Source organism: Hyaena hyaena, unplaced genomic scaffold (assembly GCF_003009895.1).
Source record: "Hyaena hyaena isolate Hyena2069 unplaced genomic scaffold, ASM300989v1 scaffold_413, whole genome shotgun sequence".
Taxonomy (NCBI): Eukaryota; Metazoa; Chordata; class Mammalia; order Carnivora; family Hyaenidae; genus Hyaena; species Hyaena hyaena.
Genome location: NW_024081047.1, coordinates 500,247 through 513,620, shown reverse-complemented (window position 1 = coordinate 513,620; position 13,374 = coordinate 500,247).

Genomic DNA, 13,374 nt, shown 5'->3' with positions numbered 1-13,374 from the left:
TGGCCCCAACTCACAAACTGAGCCGTGAGATCACCACCTGAGCCCAAGTCAGATGCTTATCTGACTGAGCCACCCAGGCGCCCTGAGTAAGTCGTTTTTCTGAGGTATGATCCCAGGAGCCTGAGGAGACAGTGGGGGAAGTGAGACAAAGAGAGAGAAAAACCAACGAAACATGTAGAATGAGTGGACCGGGGCTGTGAGGAATCGGGCAGGTTCTGAAAGACTGGAGACACAACAGAGAATCTTCCTTCTGCCCAGTTTTATCCGCCGGTCCCTGCCCCTTGTTCGCCGAGGGCTCCTCTGGGGACACCTTCCACACTGCCGAGCTTCTCCCAGGGTCAGAGAGGGTGGGCACTGCAGGGGGCAGGAGCTGAGAAAAATATTCACTGTAAGGAAAATTGGCTTTGGGGAACCTTAAAAAAAATTGGATGTAGTCATTTTTTAAAACTACGGAGTCAAATTTTAGACAGTATTGATTGAGTATTCATTGAGATGTAATTGACAAGTACCATTGTTTTAGTTTTACACATAGGACGTAATGATCTGATAGAAGTGTACATTGCAAAATGACACAGTAAGTTTAGGGAACATCCATCGCCTCCCACTGAGGCACTGATGAGTGGGAGGTTTCTCTTTGTGTTTCTTTTCCTCTGTTACAAAGAAGCTGGGCCGTGGAGGGTCTTCTTTGAGGCTAAGGCGGAAGGTTCTGACTGTAGATCAGGCACAGGAGGGTTAAGTGTTCCCTCATTGCCATTTCCAAGTGCAGATTAGCTGTGGCGATTCACCAGGTGAGTTAGTCCTTTCCTAATTTGCTTCCTGCAGACACCGGGTCTCCTTGGAGCCAGACTGGTGCTTGTCTGGGTCTTTCTCAAGCTCCTCTTTGGACTGGCTGGCCTCTTTACTCACCTAAAACAGTTTTTTCTTTTTTCCTTAGAAAAATAGGTTACAAATATCTTAATTTGTGTTTTTTAAATCAGGAGAAGAAGGTAAAAAATAATATATTTTCCAAAGACAATATTTAGGAAAGATGCCATTTCTAAAAGTTGATTATTGAGTTTTTATTGGTCTCATGTTAGAGTTAAAAATGATCCTTCAAGGTTGTTGGGAATAGACTGATAGGCATTTTCGAGACTGTAGTGTCTCCTTTTCTGAGTCTCCTCAGAAAAGGTTAAATAGAAATAAGTTTTGCCTGGTCTGCAATCATTAGTGTTTAGAAGAAAGTGGATTCTTAGGCAGGTTCTTTCCAGATCTATGATTCTGTAGTAAATCCTTCCAACTTTCCAATGTAAAAGTACTATTTATAGAAAAAGCAGGGAAGGAAGAGGTACTGTAAATAATTTTTTATAGTATCTTTGGTGATTTCTAGACTGAGTCTTTTTTATTTTCTTTAGCAACTCATTTGACATACTGACAACAAAAATTCTTTTACTTTTCTGTTAAAGACCTTTGTCTCGCTCAAAAAAAAAACAACACATGATGAACAATGTTCATATGATCTTAGATAATTCTGTTATGTCAATAAATAATTTTTCTTTTAGCTTTGAGTTTCCTGGAATAAGCTGCCCTTAGGTCTTTATCTCTACCTAAACAAATATTCTGAGGGTCGGCACATTATTGGGATTATCATGTTGCTTTCCTATTCTTGGAAAGCATTTAATTTCACTGTGTATTATATTTATTTAAACCATAGTTTTAGTTTTTCATTAAAAAATTTTTAAATGCTTAATTAATTTTTGAGAGAGAAAGAGAGACAGAGCACGAGCAGGGAAAGGGCAGAGAGAGAGAGAGAGAGGGAGACACAGAATCCAAAGCAGGCTTCAGGCTCTGAGTTGTCATCACAGAGCCTGACATGGGGCTTGAACTCACTGACCGTGAGATCGTGACCTGAGCTGAAGTCATATGCTCAACCTACTGGGCCACTAAGGCCCATGGTTTTAAGTAGCTATAGGAGCAATATCTTTGACATTTACTACTCATTTCTTTTTTCTTAAACTACTTCGTTTTGCCTGTTTTTAACAACTTAAATATAGAAGTTAAACATGTACCTTGTTCCATAAGGAATCATGTCTTGTGCTTATATGAGTGATTCCTTCCCCTGTCCCTTGCCCTTCTTCTTTCATTCTTATCCTTTATTTCTGTCTCTTCTCCTCTGAACTGATCCTTGTTCATTTTGGAGTAGTCATTTATGATGAATTGCTTTGCAACTGATTGGATTGACCATATGACTCCCATTGACCATATTATCCCTAATTTGTTATTGCAATGGGCCAATACTTTGAAATAATACAGACAGTACTATGAAACTGAAAATATTATGTCAATAATGCTGGCAAAAATTAAAGAATTAGTACTAGGAAAAAATTAATTTTTGCATGCTGCAATCATGTTGCTTTGATTAGGTATTTTCTTTTTTTAATTAAAAAAAAAATTGGAGGGACGTCTGGGTGGCTCAGTAGGTTAAGTGGCTGACTACGGCTCAGGTCATGATCTCACAGTTGACGGGTTTGAGCCCTACGTCAGGCTCTGTGCTAACAGCTCAGAGCCTGGAGCCTGCTTCGGATTCTTTGTCTCCCTCTCTCTCTTTCCCTGTCTCTCAAAAATGCATTTAATAAAATAAAAATCTCTCTCTCTCCCTAAAAAATTAAAAAAATTAATGTTTATTTACTTGTGTGTGTGTGTGAGAGAGAGAGAGCATAAGCAGGAAAGGGGCAGAAAGAGACGGACACAGAATCAGAAGCAGGCTCTAGGCTCTGAGCTGTCAGCACAGAGCCCAATGCGGGACTCAAACTCATGAACCTGAGCCGAAGTTGGACCCACAACTGACTGAGTGAGCCAAGCGCCCTGTTTGATTAGGTATTTCTGCTGGCTCCTTTTCTCCATAATTCCTTCCCAGCTAGCATGAATGCTTAATCCAGTATAGGAGCTTTCTCCTTTGAGCCTTACCTCTCATTAAGCCCAACCTTCATTCTTCTCAAGGGATTGCTTATGAAAGGAGCAGATTTGAAGTTCATTGCCTGGTTATGAATAAACATGGTAAACAGAGATGTTAAAGTAAAGTTATATTACAAAATGTTCACTTAAAAAACTCATCATTTTGCTCCCATGAGAACTTCTTTATTAAATTTGCTTCAGCAAATAATACTATTCATAAAAAAAAATCTACCCAAGGGCCTTAATAAAATGGAAGAGCCAACACACAGCATTTTATGTCATGAATATAAGAGCTCTGAGAAGTTAACAGGAGAGCCCACTGCTTCATGTTGACTCTGGCTGTTTGCTGTTCTAGCGCTTCCCCTCAAGTTCTGTGCCAGCACGGACAGGCACGCAAGCACAGGTGTGCATGATGCACACGCACTCTGGAATTTCGTTTATTTTAATTTCCTGGTTATCTTTGTTCCTCAAAGTGCTTATTTATTTATTTTAAAGTTTCTTTATTTATTTTGAGAGGGAGAGGGAGAGAGAGAGAATCCCAAGCAGGTTGTCTGGATACAGGTCTTAGTCCCACAAACAGTGAGATCACAACCTGAGCCAAAAGCAAGAGTCAGACAATGCTCAGCTGACTGAGCACCCAGGCGCCCCATCCTAGTGCTTATTTAAAATAAGCCAGGTAAATGACAGCCCACTCGCCTCTCATTCTGTTCTCCTCCCTGATTTTTATTTCCATCCGAACAGAATCTTGTTGTTCTTCCTAAGTAGTAGAGAAGATGGCAATGAGAATGATTGGAGGTGGTGGGTGCTCACTGTGGCTCTGGGTAAAAGACAACTGTCTGCTATAATGGCCTGCACAGCCACAAGGAAGTCATGCTTCATTTTCCTTGTACAAAATTAAGCTCCCTTGCTCTTTCTAGCTTCTTTTGAACTTTCTCTATCAAATGATTGGGAAGGGCAGAATAGCACTATTTAAATGTTTTTATTTAAATAAAACATTTTATTTATTTATTTATAAAATAAATAAATATTTATAAAATAAAATAAAATAAAACATTTTATTTATTTATTTAAATAAAACATTATTTATTTATTTAAATAAATAGGGAGAGCATGTGCGCACTAGTGGAGGAGGGGCTGATAGAAATGGGAATGGAGGATCTCAAGTGTGCTCTGCACTGACAGCACAGGGCCCGCCTGAACTCATGAACCTTGCGATCATGACCTGAGCTGAAGTCAGACACTTGGGTGACTGAACAACCCAGGCACCCCCAAGAATAGCAGACTATTTAAAAGCTGAATGTCTGGAGTTAGATCTGTCCTTAAAGTCTGACTCTGCCATGTGTTCGTGACGAGATTATTTAGGCTTGCTGAGTCTCCTTACCTATCAAATAGCTGTTTGTGAAGACAAAATTATGTCTGAAATACTTGCTCTCACAGAATAAAACTTCTGTAAAGTAGATTTCTTACTATTGTTGTCTTACTATAATACTAACTTGTGTTTGCAAGCCATTTTGTTATTTTTAGTTTTCCAAACCCTTTTAATTCCCATTAGATTCTTACCTTTGATGGAGTCTTAAAGAGCATGGCCATTATCTACATTTAGCAATTATGGATATTTTTTGAGCTTCTGTGATTAGAACAACCTTCTTCAGGTGTGACTAAGAAAACAGTCACTTCCATTCTCTTAGCTTGCTAAATGCCGGGCCCAAGCGGAATGTAAAGTCTGGAGGATGCAATAAGGGTGAACTCTTCATGGGGAGAGGAGTGTGTATTTAGAATTCTGAGAAGCCAGCAAACTTCCTCTTCTGAAGGAATGGACCAGGAGTACAGAGATCTGCGTATTAGATTCACCTGACACTAACTAGGAGTTTACCATTTAACCTTTAGGAATCTTAGTCATTTTGTTGAGCAGGTTAGTTTTCCAAGAGAACTGCTGTAATCTTGTTCTACTGCTGAAAAGCCTCTGTTGCTCATTGAATTAAAGTCTAAACTCCATGCTTGGCAGTCACAGTCTTAGCCTGCTTCCCCAACCTTGTCCGTTACGATGCCGTGTGTCGTCTACCCTCCTTAATGGTGTCGTTCCCACACTTCTTTATCCTGGCCCATCCTTAATGCCCATCTCTGTCTCTGCCATGTTCTCCTATGGTGAAACGTCACTGCTTCCTGCCCAGCTGCTGAGGGCTTCGGTGTGATGTTCCTTTTCACATTCCATTAGCATTCCTCATCAATCGATCATTTGCCACCAGTCCTACTAATTTTCTCTGATTAAAATATTGTAATGCATTCTCTGCATTCCCTCTGTATTCTGCTCACTAGGTTGAGACTCCTTCGTATCTTGCCTGGACTATTGCAGTAGCCTCCTAACTTTTTTTTTTTGACTCGCTTGCTCCCTCTAAGTCTGTTCTCCGTCCTTTAGGCAGGGGGCGCTCTGTAAAATGCAGTTATGATTGTGTCCTGCGCCTGCATACAACCCTCCAAGATTTTCCCCTTGGTTAATGGGACATAACCCAAGCTTTTCATAGCCCACTTTGCTTTGTCTTTCGTCTTGATCAAAAGCTACTGGAGAGTGGGACAACGCGTTACTCAGCTTTATATTTCCCAAAGCACTGGGCAGGACAGCTTGCCTTCTAGTGGGTGTTCTTTACATGCCTGTTATATGATTTTATCCAGTGAAATAAATATTATTGAGCTTTCTCAAGTTAGGTATGATGATTCAATGAAGTATTACGTGGAAGAGCACTGAAAAAATTAAATTGGCCCATCCTCAGTGATGATATTAAAAAAAAAAAAACAAAACCAACCCAACCTGAGGTGATTCACATACTCATGTCCATCTGAAAATGTCATTCTTCCAACAAACTATTCAACAAAAACTCAGTTTCACATGGCTGATGCTGAGGAGATGGTGAACTGTTGCAAATCTCAAAAGTAATAGCATACTTTATAGATAGTGTCCCAAGCAGGTGGAGACGGGATGTAGTCATTAGCAGCAAGCAGTGCCGGAGGCCTTGAGGGGACTGAGGGCTCTCAACAGCCAGCCAACAAGTATTTTGTGAGCATTCCCCTGGGGCTCTATGTTCCATACCATTACTCAAGGACTCTTTTTTCTTGGCCAAGATTACTTGGTAAATTCACAAGGCCAAGTGGCCTGTTGCCAGAGTTCCAATGTTCTTTCTCTCCGGTCAATTCTTCCCTTCCTCTCTGAGCTGCAAGGCGTGGAGGAGAGGATGTGATATGGGATGGCTCTCATCCTGGTCCACTTCAAGCACTATTTCACCATAAAAATGGAACTCTCCACTGCTCCTCTTAAAGAGATGGCAACTTCTCTGCTTAGAATTCAGTGACTCATTCCACTTGGATACAATCACATTCTTTCTAGGGCGGAAACCCTGAATTCAAGTGCAGCTGGCCAAGTCGGGGAAAGAACTCTAAGCTGTTTCTGGGAAAGAACTTTAAGTCTTCTTACTGATGATGAGAAATAATTTCTACCCTTTGTAAAGGGTTAGAAGCCTAAGTGTGCTAGTGAATAATAATCTTGGACTTAGCCAAGGAATGCTTGGGTGGTGTTTTGCTTAGTGTCAAAGTCTACGTTTTTGTTTTGAATTTAAGCATCTATGTGCCTAAATTCTTCTCATATATAAATTCTGGAGAAGCATCAACAGAGGGAAAAGTACAGACTGGAGTGAAATTAGGGGTAGGTTACCAGATACTTGTAACAACAAAGTGTTTTCCTGCAAAGTTCTTTTGTAGCTAAAGCCGGAATTTTCAATGCTATATGAAGCAGGGGCTGGCCACCATATGTGATTGCTCATTATATGCCAGAATCTAAACTAAGCACGTACCCTGCAAGATTTCATTTAATCCTCCTATAGACCCTATGTGACAGACAAACTAAAACTCCTAAGCCCCATCTATTTGCATTTGCCTGAAAGAGCAGTGGGTGTTTATTGAGCACCCTGGTAGAGCTCCTTAGAGACTGCCGTGAAGTTGTGACAGAGGTGGGGAGGTAAAGTGTGGAAACGAATGCAGTGTTCCATAGAATACAGCCAGGGAAGGGATACTGAAGGCACTGTACCGATGTTAAACTCCTTTGGGCAAGTAGTAATCGCTTCTAGCTTCTATAAATCACGAGTGTGTTTCAAGTCTTTCTGGTCTCTATGTTTCCATAGTCAGGTGAATCCTTTCTGGCTTGCTTAGCACTGTGCTCTCATCCAGGTGAAAAGAAATCTAGAAAGAATCTAATTAGTCTCATTATCTAACCTAAAACCTTGTGCAGTGAACCTGGTGTCTCCTAAGCGCCTGCTTCAGTCTTGTGTCCCTGGGGGCTGCATTTCAGTAAGCTAACCAAGGCATTCTTTTGTGTATATCATGTCACAATCCTTTCAGAGTATCTGTACAGCTTGGCAATTTTCAGGACAAATCCTTTTCAAGTGTAAAACAAACAAGGATTTAAAAAATCTTTCCTTCTGTTTCGGATAGAATTCCAGCTGTCTGCTTCTTCCTTCCCTCCAACAAAAACAAAACGAGTGACTTGTATCCATTTACAGTCCACAAAGTTTAATCCTGGTGCTCTCTTACAGGATGTGTGCCTTCTGCTGTATTTCCTATACTGGTGAGATTTTTGTCTTCTGCACAACATCGGTGTCCCTCGGTGTTCTTCGTATTCATGGCAACTCTGTTGTTCAAGCCTTTATGAGTTTTCATATTGCTATTGCTAACTAATTTTTGTTCACTTTTGCAGTCTTCATCCGTTTGCTACCAATCCACCATGTTGTCACAGTTCCCGTCACAAAACCCTCCCCAAGTTTTATCTGCCTTAACCCCCTTCATGAAGCTGACGATAAGTCCCTAATGTTCCCTATAGCCTGCAGGTTAAAGTACAAACTCCCTAGTATTGGGGTTTGATGTAGATCTTAATTACCTACTCTTCTTCCAAATCCAAGCCAGATGGGGATGAAAATGCAGTATCTGATTTGCTGCTGATCATGCTGCACTGGGGCTTGGGCTAGAGACAGGCTGAAATGTGACTTCCTGTAATCTTTTCCTTGAATTTACCCATAAAGTTCAGGAAGAAGTGCTAGAGAACTGTAGCCCATTTTCTTTTAGTGCAAGTTTGGGGGCCTGGGGATTGCCTTAGGGGCTGAAAAATCAATCACAAGCCTGTTTGCAGGGCTTGGTTTATCTGTGGAAATCGCACTGTCTTGAAATCTCAGAGGGACACCAGCGTATTCAATTTCTGGGAATTCAGTGGGCTGGCGACTAAGATAGCCATCACACTGTGGCATGGTTCTTGAGTCCAACCTCATTTTGAAGTTTCTGTCTCTTAGTAGTAAGCCTCTTGCCGTGCCTCTTGGTCCCTGTCCTTGGAACCATAGTCTGGGATAATGGTGTGGAGTTCATTCTAATGGACATCTTTTTAAATAGAGGGAAATTACAGTTCTTTAGGGGCAGGGAGTATATAGGCAGAGGTTTTTAATAAAGACCTGGGAAATAGGGGTTCCTCTGAGCCTTAGCTCTTCCTGAAATTACCTTCTTTTAAAATAGAAAGATCAGTTTTTGTATCTGCATAAAGATTGCTGGGGGAAGAAGTAATCTCTTGGGTGAGGCTATGTGCAACTTTCCCTTTCTGCTGTCAGAGAGTTAGCGCATAGTCTCTCGAGAAAATGAAAGGCCACTCTCACTGTCTGGCATCTCCCCTGCTCTCAACCTAATCCTCATTGTAATGCCTGTCAATTCCAAACCCCACTTGCAGGTACTGATCTCTGCATTAGGTAGGGTTCTGTGGGTACAAGTGAGAGAATACCCAACTCAAAGTAGAATATGGCCACAAGTATGAAAGTCCAAGAGGTATCTCTGGCTTCAGGCTTGGCTGTATCCAGGGGTTCAAGCTACCTTGCGATGATTTTCTCTCTCCACATCTTGGTTCTTCCCTCTGGTAGTTTTTAGCTTCTCATAGTCTGTATTTTTATAACTTCTTTCAGTATCAGAGAAAGAAAGACCCTTTTTTCCCCCAGAGGCTCTATCTCAAGTATGACAGAAAAGGTCTGAATAGCACACCTAGGGGAAAGCCTCTCCCTTGACCAGTTGCAGTGCCCCGAGGGGTGGGCTGCTCTGGGTAACCAGGTCTGGGTCAGATGTCATGTGCTTGTCTTTGGGGCACAGAGAAGCAGGAGCGGGGAAGATATCTACAACTTAACTGTCCTGGAAGGAGGCTGGGGTGTCCTGAAGGAAGGGAGCACAATAGGCAAGGAACTGGCCTGCTCCATGGACCTTATGGTGTTGTACCATAATCACGTGTTTATAGGTCTCCTTTGGTCTCCACATTACACTCAGAGATAAGCACGCCAAAGGAGATTGGAATTTGTCCCTCTCACAGTCACAACGGGATGGCGAAGTCTAGATTTCACTCATTTCAAAAGGACACCGCAGCCTTGTGGCTGTGTGGCATTGGCTCCCACTGCCACCGCCAGCTGGGTCCGCACCCCTCAGTCACATGCAGAAAGGATGCTGGCATAGCCTCTGCCCCGCTGAGCCTGGCGCCTCCCCCGCCAAAGCCGAGGCTCAGTGCGGCCATTGCCTGGGAGGGCTGCAGAGATGCGGCCCCGGCCACGCCGCCTGCTCAGGCTTTTCCCGCCCTGCATGCTGCCAGATTTTCCCAGGCCACGGGGGCTTCTGAATACAGGACGGGGCATTTTCTGTGACTCGGTGGCACACCCAGTTTTGGGTCCTGCACCCCAAGAATGCCCTGTGTTCCACGTTCTTTTGTTATAATGCCCATTTTAAAATAAATTTATTGGGGCACCTGGGTGGCTCAGTTGGTTAAGCCTCCGACTTCAGCTTAGGTCATGATCTTACGGTTTGTGTGTTCGAGCCCCACATTGGGCTCTTTGCTGACAGCTCAGAGCCTGGAGCCTGCTTCGGATTCTGTGTCTCCCTGTCTCTCTGCCCCTCCTCCTCTCATGCTCTGTCTCTCTGTCTCAAAAATAAATAAAACATTAAACACATTTAAAAATAAATAAATAAAAATAAATTGATTTGGGGACACCTGGGTGGCTCAGTCAGTTAAGCGTCCTGCTTTCGATTTTGGCTCAGGTGATGACCTCATGGTTCATAAGATCAAGCCTGGCGTCCAGCTCTGTGTTGACAACTCACGGAGACTGCTTGGGATTCTCTCCCTGCCCCTCCCTGCGTGTAAGCACACTCTCTCACACACAATAAATAAACATTTAAAAAATATAAATTTATTTTGAATTAATTTTAGTTCTACCAACAAGTTGCAAAGGCCGTACAGTTTCCGGATGTCCTTCACTTCGCCTCTCCTCTTGTTAACCCCTTAAGCCATGATGAACTTGTCAGAACTAGGAAATTAGTATTACTATAAACTAACATACAGACTTTATTCAGATTTTAGCAGTTTTCTCACTAATATTTTTTTTTCTTTCAAGAGATCATATTGCCTTTAACTAAGTTTTTTCTATATACTCATGGAATTAGTTTTCTTATGTCAAGATGTTGGTGTATTAGCTTAGTTGCCCTAACGGCTTTCATTTATCACCCCCTCTGTTCCCATGCTCCCTGCAGTGTGACATTCTAGCACCTCCTATGAAAAGATGGTCTACTTTCCCCCTCTTGAATCTGGGCTGGGTTGTGAATTGCATTGGCCAGTAAAAGGCAGCAGATATGAAGATGTGCCCGTTCTGAGCCTTGGCCACAAGAGGCCTTGGGTGCTGTTTGCTCTCTTGGACCCCAACTTTCTTTATACAAACAAGGCTGAGCCAGCCTTCTGGGTTGAGGAACTGCATGAACCAGACAGGAAATATTCCAAGTGAGTGCTAAGGCCACAGTAGAAAACCAGGCCCCAGCTGGCTGCGCATCTATGAGTGAGTCTAGCCAAGATCAGCTAATCCTATCCCAGAGCAGTGGAACTACCCAGATGGCCTATAGATTTGTGAGCAAAATAAATTTTTATCATCATGAGCCCATAGGGGCTTTGTGATTGTATATATGCAACAGCACGGTGGTGACTGGTAATATACAGCTAGATCAGGATGGATCGTGATATTGGCCTTCTGGTGACTCAGGTTTCATGGTCACTGTCAAGTTCAGTTAAATTTATTAAATTTTGCAGATTGTGAGTCTTCTTGAGACTGGTCTTAGACTTTTGTATGCAAGTTTAGGGAGCACTTCTTATAGGAGCCACCTCTCTTGAGCTGAGTGAATTTGAATAGAAAACTCCTACGTTGAAAGTGTTTCTCCTATGACCTTGAGCGGTTCTGGGTGGGGATTTTCCCCAGCTGTCCTTGGCTCGTGCATATTGACTGAAGCTGTGGTCTCTACCGTACATCTCCAGATTTCTCTCTTGCTAATTCCAATGATAAGGAATCTATGCACACTGGCTCTGGAATTTTGCTGCTTCGGGTATTTCCCAAATAAGCTGTCAGTATTGGTAGGGCTTTCTGCTGACTGCGGTGGGTATAAGTCTGGAATTTAAATCTGATGATTTTAGCCATCTTAGATTAAAACCATTTTCTCCCCTCTGCTAGGGTATAGACAGTCGTCTTTTTTTTTTTTTTCCTCTTTCTCTTTCTTTTAGTGCTCTCAAAACTGTGGGATGTGCTTTGGGACAAAACCGGTTGAAAAGGGACATTATAACATCTAGCATAATGCCCACGAAACAGCTTCACTTTCTCAGTCTTGGAGCCACATTCCGGTTCCCCTGGAGAAGGCTTTGGCCTCCGCCATAGAAGGTCGCAAGCCTTTCCTCTGCCCTTTCCACTCTCTTGGATTCCTCCAACTTCCTACTGGGATAGTGGCAGTTTTCCCAGGATCACGGAGAAGCAGTGGCAGTCCTAAGCTTTTTGGTTTTCTCCCTGCAGAGAATGTCTCCCCCTTAACTCCCTTCAGGAGAAGTTCAATACCTAATGGGCAGGAAAGCCGTGGAGGAGGCTACAGCAGGCTCTGAGCTCTGATCAGCAGCAATGGCCCGATGGGTCCAAAGAGGATGCAGGTTAGAGGTCTGACTCTCTATTACAGGCTTGCGGGTGCTCCTGTTTGCAATCCCTTGCTTAACGTTTTGAGGCAACTCTGTCCCCAGTGCCCGAGACTTTCTGGGTTTTGTTGAATGAAGTGATATACTTCCTGTTAGCCTTCTCCTCACTGTCCCTGCCACTCAAACAGGTTTCTCAGTTCCTTAACACTTTTCCATCGTCCAAAAATGTGCTGACACCTCTTTTTCATTCATTAGTTCTCTTCATCCTTCTGGGTTTATATCTTGGTTTTACTCCTCCAGTCTGATTTTAGTGGGGCTTTTCAAGAGAGCAATGATTGTGTCCCATCTGCCATGTTTAGCCTGAAGTTGTCAGACCCTTTAGGTGTTTAGGACTATGTATATAAATTTGTCCCGCTACAGTTCAATAATTGTCTTCTTCAGGAATTTTGTCTTGCTTTAAAAAAATCATGTAACTGATTATTTTAATAGATAAGGGGGTTAGAATTACAGAGGTTAGAATTTTAAAGCAAAAATATTTTTTTACCTATTGGGGTTTCAGTAACTCTTCTAAGAATAGCAACAAAACCTACACATCATGAAGCACATCTAACATTTGATTATGTGCTGCTTTGTTCAAAGAATGGATTTTCCTATCATGCTCAGCACTCTCTAACACAGACCTCATCTTCACTCCTCATCTCAGTCATACATTTTACTCATCAACAAAGGAGGTAGTCACACAAAGGATGCTAAAGCTTCCCTTCTGTGAACCCCACGGTGGCCCCAGGAGAGAGACAATGTCATGCAAAGGCTGTTCCATAATGTATCAGAGATACGACATGATAGTCAAATCATACTAAGCTTTTGTGCATGCAAATACTATTTTGTTAAATATAAACGGGACCACACCACACCCACTGTTTTGCAATTTGCTTGTTTCTCTATCTCATATCACGAGCCTCTTCCATATCCGTCCGTAAAGAACTAACTCATTCTTTTTTTTTTTCTAAAACAACTTCTTAGATGATTTCTAATTCAAAGCAATGTTGTCATGAGCATGGTTTCATATACTTTTTTTTGCTCATTTGTTTATGTGTTTCTGTAAGCTTTTTTCCCCCCAAAAGGCCCACACCTGTTATATTTTGATAGATAAGGCCAGATTGCCCTTCAAAAAACTATCGACTCATGCTTCCCAAGAAATTGTCAGAATGCTCATTTTCTCATCCCCTCTCCAAAACTGTGTCTATTTTCTCCTTTTAATCTTTGCCTGTATGATAAACGAGACAGTGTGTGTTGGTTTACACTCCTGATTATCAGCGTGGTGATATTGCTCTTTGCGCTACTACCGTCTCCAGACACAGATACTTTTCTTACATTTCTGATACAGTGGAAGAGTGAAGTCAGCCCTAATATTTTCTACAAGTCCAAGTGCCTGCACATTAAAGGGTAGTTGT